Below are 27,473 nucleotides of genomic sequence, written 5' to 3'. Positions count from 1 at the left end.
CGGGAAAGCTTCCCGACAGGAAATCTCTCCCAGTCCTCGGAGGTGCGGCTTGCCCGGTGGCCAGATGGCTCCCGAGGCTATTCCAGCCGGGAGTGACAATTTTCCAGGGATATAAATGACACCGCGGTGGCAGCACGGTTGTTCCCGGCTAATTGCCGGTCTGTCCATAATTATTATATTCCAAGCGGACATGTATTTGCGGCATTCCAGGGATCGATGATTAGGTTTAAAATAAAAAATTACGGGTGCTGCATGGGGGTGAAAAATCCCATGATTTTTTTCATCCCAGCGCCGAGTTGGCAAACAAGCTCCAAAGGGCGGGCGGGGAGCGCTTCCCTTTGTGTCCCGGCCGAGTGCAAGGCAGGATCACAGAGCTCATCCCGGCGCTGTTTGCTTTGGGAACAATCAGGAATGGCGGGACAAGAATGGCACCCCCTGACCATGACTAATTGAATCCCGGCGGGAGCGGGGCCCAGACAAAGCGCCGCTCCCGCCGCTCCAGCCCGGAGCAGCCGACAGTGATTGATGCTGCCGTGATCCCGAACAAGGCTCCTGAAAGCCCCAACCTACTGGATTTATCCAGAGGCTGTTTTCCCCCTTGGACAAAGTGCCCTTGGCTGCAGCCTCCCGGTCTGGCTGGGATCTCTGTCACCACCTCTGGGACCCCAGTTTCTCTGCCAGGATCCCTCTATCCCTACTGGAACATTCCCATCCCTGCTGAGACCCCATTGTCCCTGCCAGACCCCCACCATCCCTTCCAGGACCTCACCATTCCCTCCAGGATCCCTCTATCCTTTCCAGGACTCCCCCATTCCTGCTGGACCCCCACCATCCCCAAAGGTGCCACCCTGATTCCCAATGTGATTCCAAATAAGTCTCCATAACGACTGGCACATATGGACCTGCAGTTCCTGGATTTATCCATTCATTCCCTTAAAAGTCCTTCCAGAGGCTGCTTTCCTCCTTTGGAAAGGTTGGAGCAGGCTATGGGAGCAATGGGATAGGAAAAGGCAGGAATTGTCCTGTAGTATCTTCTTATCTCTCTCTGTCTACCACAGAGGATTTTATATTAGAAATCCACAGGCAAAGCTGGGGATGGGAAAAGCCATCCATGGCTTTTAGGATCAGCCAGAATACTAAATTTCCTGCTCAGCACCCTGGAGCAATGGTATTCCAAAAAAAAGACACCTGGGAGAAGTGCAAGAGGAGCTCCACATCCCTGAGCTGAGGGTGGCATTTCCACCCTCTGCTCCAAGAAATCCTCACTTTTCCATCAGGAATTCCCACAGCAACCATAAATCCCATGTCCTAAGGGTTGGAATGGGCATCACAGCAGTGGCTGCAATCCCAAGATCCTGAAAGGCTGAAAAATGAGGATTTGAGCTGTGGACTCCCAGTCCAGGGTTTTTTTCCAGCTGCCCCCAGCACATATTCCAAGTTGGTTCCTTCTCCATGCCCTCCAGGCAAACATCCAGGCTCTGGGATACTTCCCTTGGTTAAGGCAAGGCCAGGAAGTCCATTAAATCCTTTCTTTCAGGATATGATGAAGTGAAATGCCAAGGATTTATTTGTTCCTCCTGGAGTCTGGCTTTTGGGATCCAGGTGCCAGCAGGGCCAGCTCCAACTCTGGAGTGGGAGTCAACAAAAGTGGGATTGAGCAATGGAAAACCAAAGGGAATCCAGCCTTTGGACGCAACAGGACAATGAATTTTGTGGCAAAACCTTTTCCTGAGTTTTGCCTCAAAGCTTTTCCTGAGTTTTTTTCCTGCCATGCCCTTGTCCTGGAGGTGTTCTTGGAGCAGCTCTGTGTCCACTCCCACAGGGGCAAATCTTGGGAGAAAAGAGCTTCATTTCCCTTCTGGAAAAGGAAGTGACTCTGGGATGCAGAAAGGAAGTTCAGGTGGTTACTGGAGCTGCTGCGGGTGCATCCCAGTGATTGAGCTTCCCAGTGGGAGCAGCCCAGTGCTGTGTCCCTCATCCCCTGGGTGAGCCAAGGATGCAGCAGAGCATCCCTATCCCATTTGGACTTAGCCAAGATTGGAATAACTGGAATAATTCCTCTTTCACTCCACTCCCTGGGGAAGCCTCTGCATTCCAGGCTGTGGTGAGCACTCCAGGGCTGGAGCATCCAAGTCCAGGAGCATCCCAGAGCCAGAGCATCCAAATCCAGGAGCTTCCCAGTCTGGGAGCATCTAAGTCCCTGATCTCTCAGTGGAATGTTGTATGCAGCACAACATCCCTATCCCAAGCCAATCCCCTCTGTTTGCTTGGAATAACTCAATTTCCTCCACCCTTCCTGGGAAGCTGCCACATTCCAGAACGTGATGAGAATCCCAGGGCAGGAGATCCAAGTCCAGGAGCGTTCCAGGGCTGGAACATCCAAATCCAGGAGCATCCCAGTCCAGGAGCATCCCAGTCCCTCATGCCTCAGTGAAATCAGGGAAGCAGCAGAGGATTCCCATTCTCAGCTTTCCCCCCAGTCCCTGGGAAGCCTCTGCATTCCAGACTGGGGTGAGAATGCCAGCACTGGAGCATTCAAAACCAGGAGTATCCCAGGGCTGGCACATCCCAGAGTTGGAGCATCACTGTCCAGGAGCACCGCGGGGCTGGAACACCCCAGTCCAGGTCTATCCCAGCCCCTCAGTTAAATCCAGGATGCAGCAAAGCATGCTCATCTTCAGCTTTGCCCCCTCCCTGGGAAGCCTTTGCATTCCAGGCTGTGTCAGCCACTCCGGAGGCTCCTGGTGCCCAGCGCAGTATTCCCAGTGCATGATCCCGCAGGATCTGTACCCTTGGCCAGACTGTGTAAACTCTGACATGTGCCTGTCAATCTCTGCCATATTTGCTGACGGCTTTATCCCAGCCTGATTAGTTTCCCGAACAAATTGGAGCGAAGGAAAACATCACCTCCAGTCTGGAAAAGCCAACATTCTGGGGAGTTTTCAGATCTCTCTATTTACATGGACACAGGGTGTTTTCCTAAGGCTCTGGAAGTGATGGTAATTGAACAGTGCCAGTGTGTGAGGAGAGGCTGATGAGTGGGAAAGGTTTTCCAAACAATGCCGCTGGATTTGGCCACGGCCTTGGCGGGAATGTTTGTGGAGCGTGCGCCCGGCGCAGTGTCAATATTCCTGAATTTTGAGGTGGTGGGAGCGGGACTTTGTTTGGAAAATGGCTCCCAGATATCATCAGCAAGTTTACAAACCTCCCATGGCCAAATACAGCCAGAGCTTAAGGAAGCGCCCGCCCAAGACACAGGGAATGTTTGCTGTTTGCCCAGGGATCCCAAAGAACTTCCATAAATACTGCCCTTATCCCGAATCTTGGGAGGCAGCCCCGGCACGACGTAGCAACCCCACCACTCCCACTTTTCCAGGGAATTCCCAGGTGCAGCAGGCTCCTGATGAAGCTGTCTCAGCTGGAATCTTCGTCTGCATTCCCATTACCCAAATACTACTAGGAGGAAACAGCAGCCCAAAATTCCATTCCAAATCCCATTAACCAAATATTGCCAGGAGGAACCTGCATCCCAAAATTCCATCAAAATTCCCATTACCCAAATATTGCTGAGAGGAAACAGCCCAAATTCCCAATACCCAAACATTGGTGAGAGGAACCTGCATCCCAAAATTCCATCCAAACATTACCATGAGGAAACTGCATCCCAAAATTCCATCCAAACATTTCAGGGAAGAAACTGCATCCTGAAATTCCATCCCAAATTCCCATGAACCTCTAGAGGGTCCAGAAATTTTACCAGAGGGTTTTCCCTCCTGAAATGGACTCCAATTCCCCCTTTTTTTCATATGGGAAGGAGGAGCAAGGTGGGAAGGGAATTCTGGGGGTTAATAAACAAATCCCAGCTCCAGAATTATTGATGGAAGTGGGAATGAGGCACGGTGACATTTAAAGGAGGAATTTGTGCTCCACAAATCTGAGCGTGACTGACAGAGCTGGAGGCTCTGGAATCAATACAAATAACCCCAACCTTAATTCCTTGATCCCGGGGAAAACAGCGCATTCCAAGTGCTCCCAGAAACTCGGGATCAGCCTGCTGGATGCTATTGACTGCTTGGGAGCAAGGACAATTAGGATGTTCCTTAGAGATGTTCCTTAGAGATGGGGATTTTCTTGATGTTTCCCTGGCGTTTCCACAGCAGCACTGTGGAAATTCCCATTCCCAAAATGCCAGGATCATTATCCAATATAAAGGGAGATTTCCCAGGATCATCTCCCTTAAGGAATGAATTCCTGGTGCCTGGGGGAAACAAGGGCAAGGACAGGTTGGATCTCCCTCTGGATGTGGGAGAATCCAGCCCCTAAACCATGGAAAACCACATCCCAGACTGAGTTATTGCATAAATGTTGGAAGCTGGATGATATGGGATTCTGAGATAACTCCATCCTGTGTCCCCATGGATATATGGATCAAGGTGGGAGGAGGAGAATTATTCCCAAAACATCATTCCCAGTACTGGCAATGTCCACCAGCCACAAATCCCAGGAATCTCCATCAGTGCCACCATCCCTTTAATGTGTATCCATTGGAATTTTGTTTGGAGTTCTTGGAAGAAGCATGGCCAATGTTGCCTTTGGAAATCTAAGATTGTAAGAATTGTCCAACCCCTCACTCCCGACGGTTTTCCTTCCTGGCTTTGGGCAGTCATTCCCTTTAGGAACATCCAAAGAGCCGTCAGGGTCTCCCTGGCATCCCTGGGATCGTGGCTTTGGAATTCCCATCCCACCCAGACCCAATAGGAAACATACCTTAATTCCCTGTTCCCACAAAACCACAGGCATCTGACATTCCCCAAACTCCCAAATCCACATTTTCCAAGAGCGGGAGGACCCGGAGCACCTTGGGATCTTATCCAGCTTTTTCCTGGTGTAAGTACAGTATTTCTCCAGGAATTATGGCCACTGGAATTCACCCGGCCTTGTCCTTACTCCCATAAAAAACTGAGAGCTGGTGGAAATTATGGGATCAAATCAAGCCTTCCTTTGATTCTGACCCTACAGCCATGAGAGTCCCAGAGGGTCCTGCTTCTTTCCTTCCCACTTTCCCTAATTTATGGCTCATTCCATCTTTTCCAATCAAGCCGGCTAGGGGCAGCTGCTCCCTATCCCAGGAGCTGCCATAAACCATGGACAACATTCCTGCTTCCCGGTTGCTGTGGATAGAAAGTCCTTTATGGAGCGGGATGGGCATCCGGAGGGTATCGGAAGGAGCGGGATTGGCTCAATGGATGGAATTTCATTCCCCCTTTTTCCAAGGCCTCCCTGAAGGGCTTGGGCAGAGTGGGAATGGTGGCGGGGTTTGAATACCCAGAGGGTTTGATATCCCAAAAAAAAACCCACTCCAGGGTTAAATCCAGCAGTTTGTTCAGTGGGAAAACTACCCTTGGGAACGTGGGAATGGTAACAGGTGCAAGCCAGGACTGGGAAAATCCAGGAAAACAGCACCATGTCCCAAAATTCCTGGATTTCTTCCTATTCCAGGAAAAAAAATCCACCTTTTCCCCCTTTACGCCCCTTTTCTGGGATGGGGGAGGTTCAGAGAATCCCACAGAGCCACCTCCCAAATTTTCTTCTGGAGAAACAACCCCCTGGCAACCCCTCTTCCCAAAATCTCCCTCCAAAAATCCTTGAAAATGACCCTGAACTTATCTTTGCTTTGCAAAACCCATTCCAAAAAGCCAGGGCTCTACTTGGATATTTCCAGCTGGGCCTAAATACTCGGGAACATAATTCCTGGGGATTTGTGAGAAGCAATTTTCAGGGATATTTCCATGCTGAGCTGGCTAGGATCCAGGCAGAATTTCCAGATCCCACAGAAACTCCAGGTGCATTTAAAATCCTGTTTCCCACTCACTTTTTGGAGTAAAATCTGGTGCCTGGAAGGAATTCTAGGAATTTTGGAATTCTTTTCCTGTTAAAACTTAAAAAGGGTTTGTTTTTTTTTTTTGTTTTTTTTTTTTTTTTTTTTTGGTTTTTTTTTTTTTTTTTGTTTAATTTGGAGTTAATTGGGGTGGAATTTTTAATTAATTGTTGTGGATTTGGGATTTTAAAAAATGCCTTAAAAATATTTCCTGGATGAAAAATTGTGGGATATTTGGAAAAACTGGGATATTGTGAATGATGTTTTGAAATAAGTCTGAAAATCAGGAGCATTCCAAATATTTCAGAACATCCTCACTTGCTCCATTTTCGTTTCTTTTACTCCCATACCCCCAAAAATTCATCATTCCCAGGAATCTTCAAGAAGATTCCTTGTTCTCTGCCCACTGGGATGTGACTTGGAGCCCAGTATCCCGGAAGGAGGAAATTTGGGATCCAGGTGTTGGAGCAGGGACACAACCCCAGCTAAAATTCCTTCCAGAATTCAAACCCAGGAGGGTCAAAAGTTCATCCAGGCCCCAGCAACTCCTGGGAGTTTTTTTCCTGCTTGGAAAAGGGTGAAGGAAAGGGAGGAAAAAGAAAAGCAGGAGAAATCCAATAAATGCCAGGGTGGGAAGGGAGAGGGGCCCAGCAGTGGGAAAAGCAAACAAGACAGGAAAAAGGGAACAGGCAGCATGGAAAGGCCCAGGATGGTGTTGGGAGCAGACGGGAGAAGGGCTGGGAAGTGGGAATATAAGGGGCTGGAAGTAGGAATATGAGGGCGGGAAGTGGGAATATGAGGGGGTGGGAGTAGGAATGTGAAGGCATGGGACGAGGTTGATATTCCATGTGCATCCCACCTCATAGGTTTCCTTATTCCCTGCCCCCCCCCCCATCCTTTTTTTTCAGAAAAAGTCCCCCTGGATACAGCCCAAAGCCTCTGTTTTGCCAGGAGTCATCCTGGTCCCACAGAAAAAATGGGATCAAACCCAGGATACCCCTGGAATTTCCCCCTGGATATGGCTGGAGCCAGGATCCCCTTTCCTTGGTGTCCACCATGGGAGGATCCCAAGGAAAACCCTCTGGAGTCACTGGGAATGCAGGGAGGGAAAGGTGGAATTAAAAACTCCATCAGGAGCTGTTTCCTAATGGAATTCCAGCCCCTCATCTCCATGCCACCCATCCCAGCATTCCAAGGATAACTGGGAAAAGCTCTGTCCTTCCTCCTGGAGCCCTTTCCATGCCTCCAACACCAGCTGCTCCCAGGTTTTCTGGGAAGCATTCCTGGGATGAGCAGAGCCCTGCCCCACTCTCAGGATTCCACAGTGTCCATGTGCAATTCCAAAGCTTTATGACTCCCCCATGGGGCCTTCCCAGCGCCCTTGGAGCTCTATTATCCTGGGAAATGGAGCCTTTATGGACTCCAGCTGGGAAGTGGGACATTAATGAGCCCTCCTTGGCACAGCTCCATATGTTTTCCGCTTTCTCCCGAGATCCCGTTTTTTTATGGTGACATTTATTTCATGGAAATGAGTCTGGGAATGAAGATCCATGGCCCTTCCTGGAGATTTGCACTAATCACTTCCCACTGCCACGGATAAATCTGGAAGGGAGAAGGAAAACACAGCTGAACACAGCTCTTCCCACTTTGCCAGGAATCTAATAAAATCTGGGATTTTAAAATTTTTCCAACTTTTTGGAGGAGTTTTGGAGTTTTTTCCAACTTTTCTCCCGTTAAAACACCACAACCTTTCCAAATCCAAACTCCTGATTCCAAGAAAATTTGCTGCTCAAATGTTGGCATCTGCAAATGCAAATTTCCTTGGAAATCACCTCTTTGCAGGATTTCCACCTCCAACAATAAATACTGAGGTGCTAATTCCTTGTTTTTATCTGAAAGGACCTTTCCTTGCATCCCATTGGGCTTGGAATACAATGGACAATCCAGGGGCAAATCTAGGTGGACAAAGGGAATTTGGAGATAAAGGGAAAAGGGAGCCAAGAATGGATGAACACCCAGGAGGAGAAAACCTGGAGCTGATATGAATTCCCAGGCTTTTCAGAGCCATTCCGGAGGTGCAGCCAGTGGGATTTTGGGAGTTTCCAAGGGGGCAAATCCATTGGGAATGGGAGGTATTGGATCTGTCTGGGTTTGGGATCTCTTTGCGGGCTCTGGGATATATTTGGGATATTTTTGTCTCTTCCACCTAGAAAAACCTTGGAAAAAGGTAAAGGATCAAACTTGGGATGAGCCTGGCACAGCAGTTCCTTCCCAAACTCTGAATTCCCTATCCCATTTTTCTACCAGTGACCTCACCAGTGTGAGTTCAGGAATTCCAAGCCTTTCCAGGCCTGTTGACTTCCCAGAAAAACAGGAAGTGGAGAAAGCCGGGAACTGGCTGCTCCCTCTGCTGCCCAAAAGGCAGGAGAGGGGGGAGTGGGGGTGGAATTCCATCCAGCTCTAATTTATCCTGGATTTGAGCATATTTCAGGTCACTGATCACATACCCAGTTGGGATCTGGGGAATAAAGGAATTCTTTCCATCCCTTCATTTGCTTTCTCCCTAATAAACCTTTATCCTGATTCCAATGGGATCACTTCCTTTTTTTCTTTCTGGGTGTTTTTTTTTTGTTTTGTTTTTTTTTTTTTTTTTTTTTTTTGTTTGGTTTGGTTTGGTTTTTGTTTTGTTTTGTTTTGTTTTGTTTTTTGGTTTTTTTTTGTTTTTTTGTTTTTGTTTTTGGTCTTTTTGTTTTGGTTTTGGTTTTGGTTTGGGGTTTTTTTGTTGTTGGTGGGTTTTTTTTGTTTGTTTGTTTGGTTGGTTGGTTGGTTGGTTGGTTGTTTTTTTTTAGGAAAAATACACCTGGATGCAGCCCAAATCCTCTGCTTTTTGATGCTGGGCTTGGGAATCCATCTTTGCCAGGAGTCATCCCTATCCTACAGGAGAAATGGGATCAAACACCCAAAACCCCTGGAATTTCCCTATGGATGGTGGGATAAAGGTCCTTTGGTGTCTTGGAGCGTCGGAAATCACTAGGAATGCAGAAAGGGAGAGGGGATATTTCCAAGGAGGAAAAGCTGGATCTGCTCCATCTTTCCCAATTCCAAGGGATGTCCCTGTCCTAGAGCAGCCCAGCATATCCCAGATCCCAGTTTCCCATCTTTTCCCTCCCTGGAAACCAAAAGCAGTGGATCAATGGGAAATATTCAGCCAAAGAGTAAATCCAGGTTGGATGGGGCTTGGGAATGGTAGAAGTTGTCCCTATCCATGGCAGGGAGTGGGAATGGGATCATTATTAAGGTCTTTTCCCAATCAAACTACTCTGGGAACTTATATAGGAAAAAAATCCAAAAAATCCAAAATCCAAACTAGGAAAAAATTGGGAGACTAAAATCTTTTATTTGGAAAGGAGGCAAAGGAAGGGTTAAATTCCACCTGCGACAGATCAGTCCAGGGATTTGGCTTTTCCAAAAACAGAAACAGGGGATATTCCAGGATGGTAATCCACATTGAATAATGGGAAGTGCTTGGGATTTCCCACCCTATTGTGAGATTTAAATGCATTCCCAAGGAATTCTGGCTTCAATCCCAAACACTGCAACCTCTAAAATGCTGAGATTCAATAGAATCAAACTGAGAAATATTTCCCTCTTCAAGAAACCCCTCCAGAAGTTTTCCCAACCCATTTCTGAAAATTTTTCCCCATTTTTTTCACTGGAAAACAAAGTTCCAAAGACATCCCAACGGTTTCCCCACTTTCCCAGCCTCCATCTCATTTTCCTTCATGTTTAATCTGCCTCATTTGGATGATTTGCACCCCAATATCCTGGTTTTGTCCTTCCCTTCCCAAGTACTTGTTCCCACTGATTCAAGGGCATCCCTCGTTTCCATCTTTCCCAATTTAATGATATTTATCCATCATCACCTGGGAGAGGAATTGGCTGGAGCTCAATTTGGCAAAATAAATTGGGATTGCTTCCAGGATAATCCCACAGAACACATGGAATTTAATGTCCCCTTTTATTGTCCCCATCTGCAGCCGTTGTCCTTGGGATAAAGTCTGGATGCTGCTTCCCAATTCTCCTTTTGGGATTCTGCTCTCTGTCCCAACTCTCCTCTTGCTCCATTCACCAGGACAGGTTGGTTGTTTTTCCTGGATTTTCCAGATGATCCAGCACCTGGATCAGAGTGATTTTTCCTTAAATCCATGTTGTGCTGAAGTAACCAAGACAATGGATCATGGAATTCCAGCATGGATTGGGATGCAAGGAAGCTTGTGGATCATTCCCCTTCAACCTGTATTTGAACATTTCCAGGGATGCGTCAGCCACAGATTTTCTGGGAAAACTGTGCCAGGGCCTCCCCACCCTCACAGCAAGGAATTAATTCCCAATATCCCATCTATCCCTGGCAGTGGGAAGCCATTCCCTATATCCCATCCCCCCCATACCTTATCCCAAAACCACATCCTGTTTGCACCAAAGACTAGTCCCATATCAAAAAGACCCTTGGATGGTGCAGACTGGAATCCTCCTCCCTTTGGGGGAGTTATCCCGATTTTTCAGGTGCAAATCCACATTTTCTCCACAGGGATAAATCTGTTGGACCCAAGCCGTTCCTGCAGCGGAATCCACAGAATTATTCCAGCCTGGATCACCCGGCGCTGCAAGGCTGCAAATCCCTCCCTTAGAAAAGCGGGATGCTCCCCTCCTCCTTCCAGCCGGGAGAAGAGGTAGCGTTCCCATTCCCCATGCAAGCGCTGCTGTTCATTACCAAGGCTGCTCCCGGGATTTTTGCGCCCCTTCATCGCATCTCAAAGTTCCTTTCTGGGACTCGATCCCAATTTTCTGCTGTTTGCTTGCTACGGTGGTTGGGGCCGGGGTAAATCTTGGAACGGAGAATAAAACCCGGCAATTCCTCATTGAAGCAAAGAAAGCCACTAGAGGGACCTTCGGGCTGAGCCACAGCGAGGTCACACCCGGATTCGGGGGGTAGATACCCTCAAATTCCTCTTTTCCCTCCCCTCCCGCTGCTCCAGGGTTATCCCACAACATCCCACATGTGTTTGCTTGTGATTTCCCAATAAATTCCCTAAAAACTTATTTCCCTGTTTAATAAATTCCCCCAGCTTTTTCCACGTGAGGAGCCTTTGGTGGAGTTTTCACTTTTTTCCACTCCTTTTATTCTCTCTTCCTGGCCACTGAAAGCCTCAAAAAAAAAAAAAAAAAAAAAAAAAAAAAAAAAAAAGCAGGGAAAATCTCCCGGCAGGAAAAACGGGAGGCAAACACAGGAGTTAATTTCAGCTGGAATAGCTGCGGCTGTTTGTGGTTGTCCCTGACTCCGGAGCACCTGTGTTTGCTCACGAGCTTTTCCCAATCTGCCACAAAATGCCTGGGACTGTCACATGGGCCTGGAGCTTCCCGGCGCCTTGGGAATGAAAAAGCCGCAGCTTTTAGCGGAGTTAATCATTAATGCGCCGGCCTTTGTCCTGTTCCTGAGGCTGACAGGCCTTTGATATCCCAGATTTGCCAGGGGCGCCTGGAGCCAGGTACTGAGGAGCAGCCTGCCTGGAGCTGGCCTTTCCCTTGGGATTCACTTCCTGGGGTGTTCCATGCACCCCTGTGCCCCTCCAGGAGTTTTCCTGCAGCGCATCCAACCCTCTGCTCCAATCTCATTCTTCTTTTGGGATAAAAATCCTTTGGGCTATCCTCCCAAGCTTTTGGATTCCTAGGAATTGGGGGGCACTGGGACAGGAATGCAGCTGCTCCCACTCCTCTCCGGTTTCATCATCACTTCCCAAATTTCTGCCTCCCCACTGCTTTTCCCAGGGCCTGGTTGTTCCAAGGGCACAGGGAGGTAAAGCTCCAAAATGGCTCCACATCCTTGGAATTCTCCCTTAAGATCACTTTGGAGCAAAATCCTCCTAAGTGAAGGCCCTGTTTTTCCAGGGGTTGTGGAAAAGAGGGAGAAGGAAAGGGGAGAGGCTCTCCCTGGGCATCAACAATGGCTCAGTTTCCTTGGAATTCTCAAAAAAAAAATCAGTTTTCCACCAGCTTGAAGCAGAATCCTCTCTGAAGGAAGGCCCTGTTTTTCCAGAGGCTGCAAGAAGGAGGGCACAGGGAGGGAAAACTCTCCCTGGGCACTGAACACAGTTCCACTTCCTTGGAGAATTAAATCATTTTGGAGCCAATAAAATCATTTTGGAGCCAAAGCTCCGCCAAAGGACAGAAGGATTCCCATAAAACTGTTGGGAATGTGATTTGTGCTCCTGGAGCTCGGAGGCACAGTCAAGCTCCAAGGTTCCTGAACTTTTCCTTGACTCCATCAAATCCTGACAGCTCCTCCACAGAGCTGCCAGGACAGGAATGGAGGTAGAGCTGTGCCAGAGACTTCCCAAGGCTATGTTCCCACATTTATGGCATCCAGAGATAGAAATCCAGCTGGATCCCCCCATTTATAGCACCCAGGGATGGAAATCCAGATGGATTTCTCCCATATTCCCAGCTGGAGAATTTCCATCCCAGCTCCCAGTACAGGTGGAAATCCCAAGTCCCAAATTTAAGGAGGAATTAAACAATTCCTCAATTTTTGGCCACCCTGTTGCTGCCTCTGGAAGCTGGATGGGAAAACTCTGTGGGTCCATGGATTGACACTGCTCCCTCTGGAATGCCTGGGGGAGAACTTATGGAAAATTAGCCTCTGGAAGAGTTTTGAGTTCACTTTTCCCCAGGCAATTCTGCCCCTGGATCCCTCCTGATCCTGGCACACCTCAAAACCACAAAGGAATGTGGGGCTGGCTCCCAATTTTTCCGATCCAAGAGGAAACTCCCTTCAATGTCCAGGATTTGCCTGGGTGACTCATGGAGATAAAGCTCCCAAGGTCAGCAAAGGAGCCAGGAAACCTGAAATTCTCCCCTACCAGCTACCTGCTCAACTGGGATGTACCTGGACAAGTTCCAAGCAATCCCTGGAGCTGCAGTATCCCCCCAGGAACCTCAGGCGGGAATGTCCTCAGTTGGGTGGAATTCAAGGATCAGGCCCTGAAATGGGAGCAAATCAAAGCAGATTTCCTAAAATCCAGTGAAACATTGGAGCTCCAAGGCCATGCAGAGCTTTGATCCCCTCACCTGCCAGAACACCCAGGGAGGCTCCACTCTTTTGCAACTCTGGCCAAGAATTCCACTTAAACCACTCCAGAGCCAGAGAGCCAGGATTTCAGCCCTTGGAGAACATGGATCCACTCCCAGACCAGACTTCCAAGGGCTCTCCAGGCCTAGGAAATGCCTCCTTGCTCATGTCATGGCTGGAATGCTCCGGGAGCTGAAGCTTCTGCACCTCCAGCTCCAATCCCTCAGGATTATTGGCTCCTTGAAACCTTGGACAAGCAGCCAGGGAAATACAACGGTTGGGGACCCAGGATATGGGAAGCAGAGCCCAAATTCTGAAGCCCACTGCTACTCCTTCCCACCTCAGAGCAGACCCCAGCTCCCTCGGGATTCCAGCTGGGAAAGGAGGCCAGATCCCGTTGGAGGGTTGGGCTCTCTGGGATTGGCCACCAGGAAGGTGGAAAGCAGGATTTCCCCTCCTTTCTGCCAAATTCCAGCACTGTGGAGGTGGGAAGAGGCTTCAGGAGGTGGGAAGGAGCCTCTGGATTTATCCGCAAAGCCTCCAGCGAATGAGGTGTGAAGCCCTTGCTTCACTCAGTCCTTATGGAATTATGGGAATATTCCAGCTGGAAAAGACCTTGGAGATCATCAAATCCAACCTTTGTCCATTTCCCACTTTATCTGAGCACTGAGTGACAATTCCAGCTGTTCCTTGGACACATCCAGGGATGGGGACTCCACCACTGTCCCGCTCCAAGCCTTTCCATTAAAAAAATCCTGATATCAAACTGAACTTCCCCTCATGCCATTCCCTCTTATGTTATCATTTGTTTCCTGAGGAAATATCCTAATTCCCACCTGGCTGCACCCTCCTTCCAGGTAAAGGGTGTAGCTTCCCACCTATAATTCCCAGAGGGAAGACTTTCTTTGCTTTCCACAGGCTTTAGCTGGGAGCTGGATGTGTCTCTGCCCTGGGGGAAATCAATGAATTTAACACACTGAACCCGAAGCTGGAGTGTGCTGGAAGCAGGAACAGGGTTGCCTGGGATCATGGATAAATGAGCATGGGATCAGTTTCCTGGGAGGAAAACTCCAGGGTGCTAAAAGGCTCTTTGATCCAGCGGGGAGAAGATAAATGGGATAAATGGGATAAATAAACAGGACCTGCTGGAAGCACATCCACACTGGGAACACAAATGATTAATTATGGCCTTTTCCAGCCGCAAAACTCCAATCCTAGTCCTTAAAAACTCTGGTGGCTCCAAAGGAAAAGCACATTTTTAACACTGGCCTCGGAAACTGCTCTCGGAGTGAATGATCCAAACTCATTCCCAAATCCTTGTTTAAATATTTTCCCTGCTCCTTCCCCTCCACAGCCCATTTGCGGTGTGCATCCCACACTGGAGCCAGGAAGGAAGCGTTCCTGGAAAAATCACAAAGCCACTTTCAGCCGCAGAAATCCCCATCCCGAATCCAAACAGGGAAGCCTCTGTCCCTTGCCAGCCTAGGCTGGGTTTCCGCCCGGAATTAGGCAGGGAAAGGGAAGGGGCCGCTTTTCCAGCTGTGGGGTGGAAATTCTGCTTTTTCCGAGGGGCTCTTTCCAAGCTCTGCACTGATGGGACAGTCAGGACTCCCTGGATGGATGACCATGGAAGGGAATGCTCCAGGGAGAGGGCTGTGGGCATGTAAAATGGGTTTCCATGGAAAAGCCTGGTCACTCTTATAACAGATCCATCTGGGAGGGCTGGAAAAGCTCATTCCTGGAGCTGGAATCAGACAGGTATTTGCTGGAATACAGGGTTATTCCAGGCCAGTTATTCCAGGGAAGCAGGGTGAGGATCTTCAATACGCCCCTTGGATCACATCCAACCTGCTGGGGATGTCCTGGGAAGCCTCCTCAGGATAACACCTCGACAGCAGGGGATCAATTAACCCCTTCCTGGTGACATTCGTGGTGACCCAGAGCCACTCCGATGTTAATGCGATAATGAGTCTTCTGTGGGGAAATATGGAATTCCAGGGCATGCTCTGGAGGGCTGGGATAGCCAGGATGTGGCTGCACATCCCATCCTGCACATTCCAGACATCTCCATTCCATTAATGTGATGGAAAAACACCCTTGTCCCATGGAGGAGAGACTAGAAGGAGCCACTGGCAGCTCCAGGATTATTTTCCATTATTAGTCGGAAGCTGGACATTCCCAAGGTTCTCCATACAACTGGGAAGGAGCAGAGGGTGAGTGGCACAGAACCTGATTCTTCCCAAATAAAGCTCCTGCCTGCTCTCATCCTAGCAACTTCAGTGGCAGCTGTCCCTGCATCCCACAGATCCAGAGCTCGTTCCCACTCTCCTTGTGTCTCCTCACCATCATCCCACTGGATCCCACAAGGACAGGCTGGGCTTGCTCCCAGGAAACCAAGGAAGTCAGATCATCCTGATGTGTAGCACCAACATATTCATGGCAGATCCCTTCCAGATGGGATATCCCAGAGGCACAAGGATGCGGAGCTGGTGCAACCTGGAGGTGACGCTTGGGACCAAGGTCTGGATGTGACCAAGGCATGGATTGACCAAGGCATGGATGTGGTTGGAGGAATGGATGTGGTTGGAGATATGCATGTGACCAAGGCATGGATGTGGCTGGATTTTGGATGTGACCAAGACATGAATATGGTTGGAGTCATGGAAAGCAGGTCCATCCTGGGTGTTTAAGCACCAGGAGACTCCAAGATTTTGTTCAAAAGCCAAGGGAACAGCTCAGAGCCCCTCCGTGGTGGAAAGCTGGGAGCTGGGGACTCCGGCTTTGCTCCTTTCCCACAGGATCAACCAGCTCCCTGCTCCTGCTGGGCAAACACAGCCAGATGAGATAAGGGCTGTGTGCACAGCTCTCCACCAGCAATTCTGAGGCCGACCTCCCTTCCCAACATCTACCTGCTCCCGGCTCCCTCCCTGTGTCTCGGCCGCACTGGTGTCAGCCCCTTCACCCTTCCTGTTCCCACTGGGAATATTTCATGCTACTCCGGCTTCCACATTGTGCTGAGGAGATGCTGCTGGGCATGCAGCATCCTAAAAATGGTGGGATACCACCCCCAAACAAAACTTTGGGAAGATGAGTAAGAAGTAGTCAGGATTTTAGAGTTGGGATGATGGGATGAGTCCCACCAATGTGGATCCAGCAGACTGGGAGTGGTAAAACCAGGTTTAATATTAATACCAGGATTCCTGGGAGATTAATCCTGGAGATAAGTGGGACAACAAGGAGACTGGAGGGCCCCGTGGCTCAAACAAAGGGGTCTAGGAGTGGGAGCAGGGAAAGATGGATGGGTTGTTAAGCATTACCAGCATACCTGGCTGGAGCTATTCCTGGGTCATCGGAAACAACAGCCAGGATTTGGGGTGGTGCATCTAACCAATTCCAGCCAACTTCTACCCTCTTCCTTATCTCTGGCTCACACAGTGGTGGTGATCTAGGGATTCCAAAGGCATTCCAGGACATGCAAAACATTCCTGGCTCTCTCAAGGTGTCCAAACCCACCCTACCCAGTGGGGGCTGCCATGCCAGGGGCTCCCAGTTTTCCCAGCAGAAGGAATTTGAGAGAGCAGCAGTGTTTCTGCATGGGTTTCCCCTTCCAAATATTTGCCACAGGGTCTGCAGAGTGTCCAGTTGGGCAATTTGGAATTTGCTCCAGCCTCTAAATCAGGGGATTTTTACCCTCCCCAGGTCCTGCCCCTCTTACCATGGGATCCATCCAGCCTGCAGGATCAATTCTCCCTAAAAACTGGGAAAACCGTGGAATTAAAATTGGCTCAGCCAACAACATCCCCAGGCAACCTCTTCCTGTTTTCCTATCAGGTGAGAGCTGTGCCTGGGGAGAAAATCAGGATAGATCTCATCAACTTCTCCACCTCTCTATCAGCTTCTCTACTCTACATCAAATCCCCTCCTTGCTCTCCATCAGCTCCCTTCCCTGCTCCTCCATCAAATCTCCCAGCAGAGATTAGCCAGTAAAGAATGGGATGTCAGGGCCACTCAGCTGCTCCCCTCCATCCATTATCCCACTCCAAAGGTCTCACCTATCTAAGAGCCCCATCTATTCCCATTTTCAGGCGGCCAGGGCAGCGTCTCCCCTCCCAGCCCTTGAAGCCCTCTGCTTTCCATCAGATTTTCCAAGACAATGGATGTCTGGAAGCTCCTTAACTCCTCGGGAAGGGGGGGTTTGTGGACACAGCCCCTGTGCTGTGCTGGGGGATGGCTCCCAGGAAAATCTTGCTCCTGGGACACCCCTTCCTTCCCAGAAAAATGGGATCACCTCACCCCAGGCTTTTATCTGCACTTCTGAGGGAGTTTTCCCAGTGTTTTCCCCTGAATTGGACACTCCTAAAATCCCAGGGCTATCCAGGGAGGTAATTAATGGGATGTATGACTCTGTTTGACATCCCAAACTGTAATTTGGGATTAGGAATATGAAATCCTCTGCCAGGGCTGCAGGTGGAATTCTGGAATCTTGGTATGAGGCCAGGAGTGGGAGATACCTTGTGGGAATCATCTCTTCTGGATGGGACCTTCCTGGGCTAACACTAATCCCATCACCTCTTGTGTCTGGCAATTCCCCACAGGAATTGTCTCTGCATCCCCTGTGCCTCAGGCCAGATCCAGGGAGCCCCAGCTGTCCAAGAAATTTGGGATACCAGGAATTCCATGGTATCCCAAAATTCCAAGGAAAGGATTTATTATATTTGCAAATATTTTTATTAATATTAGTGTTGATATTCCACTCATGTTTTTGTTATTTTTATTATTATTCCCACCATTCCCAAAATTATTTTGGGGTTGGAGATTAACATTTTCAGCACAAAGAAAACATGGATTTGGGCTGGATTTTATCCTACCTCAGGTGGGATTTGACTCCCAAAACAACCATGGATTTTGGAAGTGCAAAGAGGGGATGAGGGGTCCCAAGTCCATCCAGCTGAACCTGGAAAACTTTGGGATGGTGTTGGAATGGTGCTGAAATGATCCCTCATTCTAAGACCTTATCTCGTGGCAGAGAACCAGTGCTGGCACCGCTGCCAGGGGCACTTTATTCCCTTGGAAAGGAAGGCAGCAGAATTCCAGTGCCAAATTCATTGTTCCTGGAACAGGAATGACTCGAGTCCTGCCAGGTTACAGAGCTCCCATTGTTATTCCAGAGCTCAGGATCACCCAACTTTGAAGTAGCTGAGGCGGGAACACTCCTTCCTCTCTGCTTGGCTGCTTTTATTCCCTGATTTTTTTCCCCCAGTTCCATGATTTAACTTTGATGGGGATTGGAAAAATAGGAGCTTTTGGAAAAAGGTCACTTCCAACGTGAATCATTCCATGATTCAGGCTGGAAGCAGTGTGGTTGGAAGCTGGGAGAACCTCCCAGGACCAGGAATGTTGTCTCTGGCTCTGGGGTTTGGATGTTGGGATGAGCTGGACACAGGTGGGAAGAACCAAATGGGTTCCAGAGGATCCAAGTGCTGTTGGATCTGGAGCAGCAGGATCAGAAGGCTGGGGATCTCCACAGGACATGGGAATGTTGGTCATCTCCAGGTGCTTCCTGGCCACCTCTCCCTACATTATCCCAATCCTTGAGACTGTGCATCCTGCAGGAAGGAGCCGCACCCACTGGCAGCTCCTTCTCCTGGCTTTGTATCCAATTTAACCGCTGGATTTGAAATGCCAGTGGAGTTAAGAGGAGCTGATTAAAAAGCGGGAGCCTCATCCCAGTTTTTAAACACGGAGTTGCTTGGCCGTATTTACATTAGTGTCAACTTTAATTTAAATCCTGCATAACGATATTTGCTTCCCTAAATTTATTCCCCGGGAACGCCACGCAAATTACCCGGCACCACCGGCACCTTCTCTTTGTCTCCAGAAGAGTGGCTCAGGAATGAACTCCTGGAAGTGTCATTCCGTCTCTTTAATGTCTCATTAATTAACCCATCCTGCTTTTGGGATGAGGTTGGAGCTGGTGGAGCACGGAAAAGGAATTCCAGCTGGGTCTGCCTTCAAAATGGGAATAGGGATAAGCTTGGTGAGCCTCATCCCTTCCAACTTGGGATATTCCTTGGGAAATCATGGAATTAAGGAGCCCAACCATGGTAAAGACATAAAACCCCTTTCCTGAGGGATTTTGGGGTGAACAATTCCAGGAATGGAAATCCAGTTGGATCCGCATTTAAAATGGGAATTGGGATAGGCTTGGTGAGTCTCATCCCTTCCAAATTGGGATATTCCATGGGAATTCATAGGCTGGAGGAGCCCAGCCCTCTTCCTGAGGGATTTTGGGATGTAGTATTAGAGTACCAGGGAGTATCCAGGTGATCTGGGATTTCAGAGATATGTGGGATGAGCTGTGGGTAGCCCAGGAACAACAGGAGCCTCCTGCCTTCCAATCTGACCACCCTGCAGGAAAACGTGGGAGAAGGGGGAAAAAACCACAAAAAATACAGCGATTCCATGGATTTTTGGGACATCAACAGAGCTCTGGGATTGCTGAATCCACAATCTTTTCCCTTTTCACTTGTAAAATCCTTTCAGGATTCTCTCCAACAGCCCAGGGCTATTCCCAGCTCCCATAACCAAGAGGACAAAAAGTGGGAACGGCAAAGGATGGATCATCCCTGCTGGCCTTGCTCACGATTCATTTAGAATTCCAGCATTTCCCTGCCCTCAGCAAGACGAGAGATGGCCTGGACTAGAAGAGGGAGAAATTTCGCTGGATTTTCAGGGAATGAAGGCCTGCATGCAGTGGTAGCCAGCAAGGATATTCACAGTATTTCACATCTGGCTCCCAGATAGGTCTCCCAGGAAGGATGATTCATATTTAGGATTTTCACATTCCAAGCTCGTTGTGCCCTAAATAAATATGGAATTCTGCATTTGGCAGCTCTACATCTCCAGCCCAGGCTGGAAATATCCTTTGGAATGTGGCATTCTTGCAGCTTGCTTGGAATGAGGACAGAACTCCTTGCCAAAAGGGGTTCCTTGCCCCAGGAGGTTTTCCTTTATCCAAGAGGATTTTCCCTTTATCCAAGAGGTTTTTCTTGCCCAAAAGTGCTTCCTTTCCCTAAAATGTTTCCTTGCCCCAAGAGGTTTCCAAGAGTGTTTTTCTTGGTTTTTCTAAGAGTGTTTCCCCTTATCCTAGAGTGTTTTCTTTTCCCTTGCTCCAAGAGTTTTCCTTGCCCCCAAAGGGTTTCCCTACCCCTAAAACCTTTCCTTGTCCCAAAAGGGTTTCCTGGCCATTCCCAAATATGCCAATTGAAGGGTGTGGAAATGCCAGTGGAGGCAGCTTTTGCTGGATCCATGGAATCAGGGAAGGGCTGTGCTTTTACCTGGCTGGAGGAAGGGGCTCCACAACAAAAGAGATTCAGGATCCATGGAAAAGCCATGGGCCAGAGCCCGGATCTTGGCTCAGGAATGCCAGCAGAGGCAGGTTTTCCTGGATCAGCAGGATAAGGGAATCAGGGAATCAGGGAAGGGCTGCAGCTGTGCCCTTATCTGGCCGGAGGCCGGGGCTCCACAACAAAAGGGATTGGGTAGCCGGGTGATCCATGGAAAATCCATGGGCCCGGCATTGTGGACGCTCTTCTGCTGAGCAAATAGTTCAAACTGTTCATTCCCATCTCCCATTCTCTCCCTGGAACGTTGTTTGTGTCCTTGCATTTCATTCTGCAGGAAGATTGCTCCCTGGGCCTGTGAGCAAACAGTTCGGAAAAGAGCCAACTATCCTGGCTTTTCCCTGGAGAACTGGCATTTTTATTCCAGCTCCAAGCTGTCAAAGAGCTGGAGAGTTTATGTCCGGATCCTGAATTAATTGCTTTAAGCTGGAGCAGCCTCCAAATGGCCAGGAGATGTTTATTAATAACGGTTCTCCCAGTTTTTTCCAGTTTGTTTTTTTTTTTTTTTTTTTTGTTCCAAGCTGTGCTCTCCCATCCCATGCCCTCCATTAAGTGCCTGGCCCAATGAAAAGCCACTTACAGGGAATTAGGGAATGGGTCCGGAGGTTTTGGTGGCACAGGAAGCTCCAGTAGGACTTTGGGCACACCGGGAAGGAGACGGAGATGGATCAGCAGGAGAAGGAGCGGGATCATGTTTAATCCAAATATCCTCAGAAATTAACGAGAAAATTAACGCTGGAAAAAATTCCAGGTGGGAATTAAACAGATTTATGTTAGACATAAAATGTTTGAATGCTTTGAGATCCTGCTTTAAGGAATGAAGGAAAAAAGCAATTCCAACACCGCTGGAAAAGCAGGAGCCAGGAGCGCCTTTGTGTAAATTTTCCACTTGACTTTTCATTATCTACCTGCCCCAAATCCATCTGTATGGATGGGATCAACATGGAATGGGAGAGATAAAAGCCAGAATAAATGTGCTTTGCATATCCCACCGATAAAGCCCCCTCCCCTTTCCCCGGAGCCACTTTTCCAGGCAGCTGCATTTTCGGGAATAAATCATTTTGCCGAGGAAAGGAGAGGGGAGCAGAGTGGGGCTGCTCAAGTGTTTGCTTGGAATATTGATCCTGTCAAAGGAACTGCAGTTAATGAGTAACCAGGAAAAATATGCCGGATCTGCCTGAGCTCCCTGCCGGGGCAGGGAGCCATGGATATGGCTCCTGGCCCCCTTTGGATCCAGGAGCAGAGCCTGGGACAGGGGCCTGCATCCCACAGTGCGCATTTGGGAGACCCCGAATTCTAGAGTGTTTGGATTCTCAGGACTTTCTGTATCCCAAATCCTGCCATATCCCAAATCTTGCTGAATCCCAAACCGTGCTGAATCTCAAACCTGCAGTATCCGAAATCCTGCCTTATCCCAAACCCTGCCACATCCCAATCCCTGCCATATCCCAAACCTTGCTCTATCCCAAATCCTGCTGCTTCCCAAATCTGCTGTATCCCAAACCCTATGACACCCTAAACCCTGCTACATCCTAAATCTTACCCCATCCCAAACGTTGGTGCATTCCATACCCTTCCCAAACCCCACTGATTCACAAACCTTTCCTTATTCCAGCCCCCTCGCTCATTCCTGCATATGATCCCATGGGATCAGCCTCTTGCATATCCAAGTGGTTATCCCTCTCCTCATCCCAGCAGGAGCTATTCCTGATCCCAAATATCCCAAATTTCAGCTGGATGAAGAATATTCCTGCCTTAAAACCAGCTGAAATTTCTGCTTTATCTATGGGATGATCTGGAGCTTGGAGCAAGCTCCCTGTCCTGTCCAGTTCTCCCTTCTCCCACATCTCCTTCTTTTCCATGAATCCCAGCACTTTGGAGAGCTGGATAATGCTCCTTTCTTCTTTCCCCCCTTGCGAGGAGAACTCCTGGTGGGATTTATTTTCCCGTTAGGCACAGAATAGGGAAAAGGTTAAGAGGCACTTCAGGAGATCCACCCCATTCCGGGGCTTTTATTCCTGCATAAAGCCCGATCCCATTTCAGCAGTTCCCATCATCCCAAGTGATGAATTCCTTCTCCTCCTCCTGCTGCTCCTCCTTTTCCTTCTCCTCACATCCTTGTGTCAGGAAAAGCAGCCCTGCTCCAGCACCTGCTTCCCGCTGGATTTATTCCTTGGAGGATCTTGCCTCATAGGAATTTCTCCTGGTCACACAGTGGATTTTTGCCCTTCCTTATGGAAAAGGCCTTTCCCAGTCTTTTTCCTTCTCTCCCTAAAAATCCGCATTGGGAATTTATGGGGCAGAGGAAACAAAGGGAAAAGCAGGGATGAAACAGTGACTTCCCAAACCAGAGATTTCCTCTGGATGCTCCCAAAAAAACGACTCTGCCGTCAACTCAACATCTGCAGGGATTTTATGGGTTTGGGAAAGATGGCTCCTATCGGACCCAAGGGGACAGAAACTCCTGGAAAAGCCCCTTTGAAAGCAATTCCCACCTTCTGTCTCCTTTTTCCACCCAGAGCTGCTGGATTTGTTGCCCTGTCCCCATTCCCAGGGGTGATTCCAAAATGGATTTGTGCATCCAAACTTCAATCCCTTCTCTGTTTTCCTCCCACTGTGGATCCCAGAGTTCCAAGGTGGGGCATTTCAGGAAAGCTTTGGAAGGGGTTTAATCCCCACTCCCTTTTATGGGATTTTTCCTGCCAGAATTTTTCCTCCTCTCCAAAGCCTTTCCTGTGCTCAACCTTAGGAACACCCCCCATGCATCCCTCAAATTTCTGGGAAACTCAGCATTCCCGAGGTGCTGTTGTGATTTTACTGCTGTTTCCATTAGGGCCGGCAGGATCCATATCCCAGCCAGGATCCATATCCAGGCCATGTCTCCATTCCTGTCGGGAATTACTGGAGCATGACCCAGGTATCGCTGCTGAGGACAGACACAAAGAGGCAATTGGAGATGGGAATCTTGGCCTTTAATAAGGATGAAGACATGGATGAATCCTGATTTATCCCAACTCTCACTGCCACCGACTCCATATCCATTAGCTGAATAAATAAAGGAGAGGTCAGGGAGAGTGGGAGCAGGGAGCACAGAGCAGGGATAAGCAAAGCATTCCAAGGGCTCCCAAATCTCTCAGTATTGCTGCCTTGGGAAGCGGGGCAAGAATCAAATCCCCACCTTTCCATTCCAGCTGTTTTCCAACAGAGATAAGAGCATTCATTGTAATGCTGGTGGGAGGAAAACCCTGTGGAAAAGTGCTCCTTCACAAGGAAGAGCTCCTTGCCCGGCCTTCCCCGGGATCCAGATGCAGGAATCAGTGGAGTGTCAGGAATTCCAGTTTGGTGGGAGCCAAAACACAGCCTCATCCCAAATGATCCCTGCCTTTCCCACATTTTCCTTGGAAAAGGGGTCTGTTGTTCAGGGAAAGTGGAGAGGGTGGAGTGGGAATGAGGTGGGATGTGAGAAGGGGGAGCTGCTGGAATGGGGTGAGAAAAGGGGAGAAAGAGGGGAAAGAATAAAAGAGGAAAAGGATGGGGGGGAATGGGGGAAAAGGAGGGAAAGAGGGAAATGGGAAAGGAAAAAAAGAAAGAGAAAAGGTGAATGGAAAAAGGAGGGGAAAGGGAAAAGTAAGGGAAGGAAATGGTGGGGGGGGGGGAAGGAGGAAATAATTGAAAGGGAAAGAAAGGAAAAGGGGGAAAGAAATGAAGAGTAAGGAAAAAGGAATGGGAAAATAGGAGGAAAGGAAAGGAAAGGAAAGGAAAGGAAAGGAAAGGAAAGGAAAGGAAAGGAAAGGAAAGGAAGGAAAGGAAAGGAAAGGAAAGGAAAGGAAAGGAAAGGAAAGGAAAGGAAAGGAAAGGAAAGGAAAGGAAAGGAAAGGAAAGGAAAGGAAAGGAAAGGAAAGGAAAGGAAAGGAAAGGAAAGGAAAGGAAAGGAAAGGAAAGGAAAGGAAAGGAAAGGAAAGGAAAGGAAAGGAAAGGAAAGGAAAGGAAAGGAAAGGAAAGGAAAGGAAAGGAAAGGAAAGGAAAGGAAAGGAAAGGAAAGGAAAGGAAAGGAAAGGAAAGGAAAGGAAAGGAAAGGAAAGGAAAGGAAAGGAAAGGAAAGGAAAGGAAAGGAAAGGAAAGGAAAGGAAAGGAAAGGAAAGGAAAGGAAAGGAAAGGAAAGGAAAGGAAAGGAAAGGAAAGGAAAGGAAAGGAAAGGAAAGGAAAGGAAAGGAAAGGAAAGGAAAGGAAAGGAAAGGAAAGGAAAGGAAAGGAAAGGAAAGGAAAGGAAAGGAAAGGAAAGGGGAAAAATCCAGCTGGAGCAGTCCACTCCCCCTGCAGCCGCCTCCACCTCATTCCCGGATTTTAAACATTTTTCCTTTTTCTTTCCTTTTTCTTCCCCCTATTTTTTCCTCTTTCTTTTCCCTGGAATTCTACTTCTAGTTGTCCCTGCAAATAGAACAGCCCGGAGGGAGCTTCCATCCCTCCATCCATCCCTGCATCCCTTCCCGCATCCCTCCATCCATCTTTTCCTAAAGAAATCCTGGTCCCGGGCTCGGGGCAGCTTTTCCCGTTCATCCCGTTCCCTCTTCGCGGTTCTGCCCCTCTGGGATCCATCCCTGCGGGGGGCAGAAAAACCCTGTCCCCGCCATCTGGAGCCGATTCTGTGATTTTCCCAGTGTTACACAGCCTCTGGACACCCTGGGACGGGAGTGCTACTTTCATAATATTTCGGGGCAAAATAACCAATTGCGAAGATATTTTTTCTACTTTTCCGCCTTTCCCCCCCATTTTTTTTCTGTGTATATTTTTTGCTTCCTTTTATTTTTCTTCTCTTTTTTCCTTTTTGAATTTTTCTTTTGTTTTTCTCTCTTTTTTTATCCTTTCTCCTTATTTTCCTTTTCCTTATGTTTCTTTTCCCTAATTTTCTTTTCATTTTTCTTTTTTCCCTTTTCTTTTCCTTTTCTTTTTGTTTTTATCTTTTTTTTTTTTTCCATTTTTGGAATATTTTGTTTTATTTTATTCCCTTTTATTGCCTTTTGTTCACTTTTATTTATTTTAATTTATTTATTTTCATTTATTCCAAGAAACCAAACAGCTCCCAAATCCACCTCTCCCACCTTTCCTCGGCTCCAGAGAGGTCGATATGGAAACAACATCCAAAAAAAAAAAAATTTAAAAAATCCCAAAAAATCCCCGCCAGCTCATTTTGCTCTTCCCGCATCCAGCGGCTCCACAATCCCGGGTTTAACATTCCCAGAAATCCAGAGCCGGCGGATTCCCCTTCACCCTTTAATATTTCCTCTCCTACTCCCGGGCACTGGGAATAAACTTCCAACCTTTCCCCCCCCCTTCCTTCCCTTTTCCAGCCTCTTTCCTACCTGGGTTTTGTGGGATTTTCGATTAACCGAAGCGGATTTTCCAAAAATAGTCTAGGATTAGAACGATTTCTGGGAGAAATAGTGGGAATTGCCTGAAGCCTGAGCGGAATTACAGCTCGGAAAAGAAGGCTCCATCAGTTTCCCGGGAGACGGGATAAGCCCTACTTGGGTGTTCCAGTTCTTTTTAGCCCCATTAATAATTAGTCCCATCCTCAGCCCTGAGCTGTCCTGGTTTTTTTTGGTTTTTTTTGGTGGTTTTTTTTTGTTTTTTTTTTTCCTTAGGATCATCCAGAAATGCGCTGGATGCTGCGGGCAGGGAAGGCAGGGCCGGCTCTTCCAGCGTTATTCTGAGGGAAAGGGTTGGGGGAGAATTTGGGATCCCACCGGGGCTTCCCCGTCCTCTTTGTGCTTTGATGTCCTTGGAGCCATGCCTGAATTGTCATTAAGGGCCGGGATAATTAAACGGAAAAAAAAAAAAAAAACAAAAAACCAAAGGGGAAAAGTCGCTTTACCTGGAGGGAGAAGTCATGGAAAAATAAAAGAAAACTATGGATAACGGAGGGAGGAGAAGAGGCTGGAGGGGGGCTGATTTGGGAGCTCAGGCCCTGTCCGGTCCCGTTCGGCATTCCCCAACCGCATCCCAAAAAATAACCCGAACGCGGGATTTGACGGGAATTGACGGGAAAACCGAGCAGGGACACAGCGATCTCGGCGATTGCGGGGAGCTGGGAATGCTCGAGGAAAGACGGAAAAGCAGCCGGGAGTGGCAGGACAGGAGCGAGAATGCGGCGGGATGGGCGCTGCCCCACGCGGGGGGGACGGGCGGGCACGGAGCGCTAATTGGAGCTGTCAGCGTTAATTAGCGAGAGCTCATTAGCGATGTCACCTGTCGCGGTGAGGGGACACGGACGGGAACAGAGACACGAAGACACAGAGAGGGATATAGGGACACGGCCACCTCTTCCGAACTGTGACCCCCCCCACCCACCCCCGTGTCCCCGAACCTCGGGAAGGGCCGCTGAAATTCCCGGTTTTACCAGCAAACACATCCGCGGGAATCTTTGGATCACTTATTTTTTGGCCCACGCGGATGCTGGAATGTGGGAGCCGCGGGAATGTCACCGGGAGCGGCGCTTCCTGGGAGAAACCACCTCCCAGAACGAAAGACTGGGAGGAAAAATAGGGGGAAAGGGAGAAAATCCGCTAAAATTAAAATGGAATTCGCAAATTTCAGGGAAGCTGGGGAATTTGGGAAGGAGCGGGAAGAGGGAGGGAGCCGGGCCCGCACGTCCCGTCCCTGTCCCATGGTCTGGGGCTAAACCGGGCAGAATCGGAGCCTCGAGGTGCCTCCCACGCCCCAAAACTCCTTCTGTGCTCCAAGATTGGGAGATGGGATCCCAAAAAACGCGCGGGCTCGGCGTATTCCTGAATCCACCCTGAATCCATCCCCCACTGCGGCCTCCGCGCCGCTTCCCTCGGCCCCGGCGGCTCTGGGGCGAGCTGAGGGAGAGAAGGTTGAGGAAGAAGGGCTGGGAATGAAGAGGGAAGCGGGAAGGAAGAGGAAGGGCAGGAAAAGCAGGAGAAGGAGCGGCGGGTGTCCCCTACCTGCGCCCCGGCCGCCGGCCCGGCTGTGCGGGAGCTGGGAGCATCCCGGCATTTATTGGAGCTCCAACTGTGCCACTGTTGACTTTAGCACAAAGCAAAGA

General features: G+C 48.9%; 1 long non-coding RNA gene across 1 annotated transcript; it reads right to left on the bottom strand.

Annotated features, from left to right (window-relative positions):
- Positions 1 to 9,266: 9,266 nt before the first annotated feature.
- Positions 9,267 to 27,473, bottom strand: LOC128786497 (uncharacterized). The gene is made up of 4 exons (XR_008430306.1): positions 27,373 to 27,473; positions 20,988 to 21,142; positions 16,720 to 16,848; positions 9,267 to 10,172 (listed from the first exon to the last, which is right to left on the bottom strand). It is a non-coding gene; the product is annotated as an uncharacterized LOC128786497 (long non-coding RNA).

This window comes from Vidua chalybeata, chromosome 3 (assembly GCF_026979565.1).
Source record: "Vidua chalybeata isolate OUT-0048 chromosome 3, bVidCha1 merged haplotype, whole genome shotgun sequence".
Classification (NCBI taxonomy): domain Eukaryota; kingdom Metazoa; phylum Chordata; class Aves; order Passeriformes; family Viduidae; genus Vidua; species Vidua chalybeata.
This window is presented reverse-complemented; position numbering and strand designations above follow the sequence as displayed.